Genomic DNA, 2,248 nt, shown 5'->3' on the forward strand with positions numbered 1-2,248 from the left:
ATGAAGTTTTAATTTATTTATGAATATGTTTGAATGCATTTTTTAAAAATTGCATTAAATGCAAAAAACTGCAATTTTTCTAAAATTGTATAAATTTGATTTCAAAACATTGCCACAACGTAATTATTTACTTATAAATGGTACAACAATTAAATATAGACTATAGTCATTCAACAAGAGTATACAGCTCACATTAGCAAAATTGATTTTTTAATCCAGTAAAAACTTTTATTATCTAGTAAGATAGAAAGTTAACATAGTAAGCTAGAAAGTTATCATGAAATCACGTAGAATCGTAGGGTGAAATACTAATTATTTTTGTTCGACGAGGTTCAAATAATATGTACCTACCTTAAACAAATTAATAATTGATTACTTATTTGTTACAAATAGCTAGTTATTTTATTTGTTGTGATAGCTAGTTATTTTGAGCTAATTTTGTATGTAGAAAGCAAGAAATATAAAAATTCCTCAGCAGGGGTTTGCACCCAGGTATTCAGTTGTTTTCTGTGTTTCTCACTTTAAACGTTGCTTTTTGTAATTTTGAGAGCCGCTTTTTAGAGAAAAATATAAATAAATATCGTTTTGAAAAACATAAAATATTTTCATTATGAAAAAAAACAAGTTAAAGTGCTATATTCGGCCGTGCCGAATCTTAAATACCCTCCACCAGCTGCTTTTATATTTATAATGTTTTATTTGGTGAAATATTTTTAGTTAATTTCTAAAGTAAAAAAGTTTATTTTTTAAAAACTTTATTTTGTAAACAAATTTCAAGTATATTTTCTGTATATAAAAGTAGTATTTATGCCAAATTTTGCATGGATATCATTGTTTGGTCATAAGCTTATGCATTTAAGTGTTTTTCTAAGGAGAACCTTGTTCGGGAGCTATGGCCAATTGTGGATTTATCAAAATTTTATAATGACTTTTCTATGCATAAAAGTAACAATTCTATCCTAGAAAATGAGTTATGTATATTACAAATTGTGGTCCAAACGGAAAAAACGATTACATTTGCGTTTATAGATGTGATATTTTTGTTATATTTTGTATAAATATCTTAATTAGGTAATGAGTTATGTTAATTGAAGCGATTTTTGGGAGAGAACCTTGTATGGCAGCGGGGAAAAAAATTATGTATATAAAAATTATATTTGTGCCAAATATTGTATAAATAATTTTATTAAGTAGCGAGTTATGAGCGTTTAAGTGATTCCTTGTATAGGAGCTATGACCAATTGTGGACCGATGATATAATTGTATTTTCAATTTGTGCAGAACAAAATTATATATGTATTTTGAAAATCCTTAAATCTTTCACACACATGCATACATGCAAATTACTTAATATCGTTAAGCGCTATAAAAATATAAAGAAATAGGCAATTCTAATGTTTAATAAATCTTGGAATTGTAATAGATTTATATCTTTGGATTTTTCTATTTTAGACATGAGAAAGCTCATTTCTAAAAGTACTTGATAAATTATAAATGTATAAATAAGTGGGTATTTAAGATTCGGCCCAGCAGAATATAGCACTCTAACTTGTTAAGCTTGAACTTTGCTTCAGAGAGTAAATCGTAATTCCGAAAGTTATTACTTGGTCCTTTTAAAAATGCCTGCCTTTTGAAAAAAAAACTCTGAAAGACGGATCTTTTATGTGTCAATTGGACTACTTGTTATAAATACTAATTAATAATAATAAATTTTTATTTAACTATTTTCAGATTTTTAGTACCACTTGCATTGTTCAAGACGGATCTTTAAAGCAGAAAACCTCCAGTTTAAATCATATACATTTTAAAGGATATTAAAAATTATGAAGAAATATAAATATATAAGATGCTTTGAAGCGAAACCTGAAACTGAAACCCCAAGTGAAATTTAAATATAAACAAAAACAAAAAACATTTGGACAATTTAGTTTGATATAGTTCAGCTCAGCATTTTATCAAATTGTAGTTAACATATTGTTGGATTTAGTTTGTTTATTTATTTTGATTGATATGTTTTATTTTTTGTTGTATATGGTTTTCTGTAAAAAAAATCTGTAACGTGAAAAAAGCAACAACTCAAATTCAAAAAGCAAATATATAAAATCAAAATTCGTAGTTTGAAAATGTTGTTGGTTCAATGTATAATTATACCCTTCACCTTCGTGAGAAGGGTATATATAAGTTTGTCATTCCGTTTGTAATTTCTATAATATAATTTTCCGACCCTATAAAGTATATATATTCTGGA

This window comes from Lucilia cuprina, chromosome 2 (assembly GCF_022045245.1).
Source record: "Lucilia cuprina isolate Lc7/37 chromosome 2, ASM2204524v1, whole genome shotgun sequence".
NCBI lineage: Eukaryota > Metazoa > Arthropoda > Insecta > Diptera > Calliphoridae > Lucilia > Lucilia cuprina.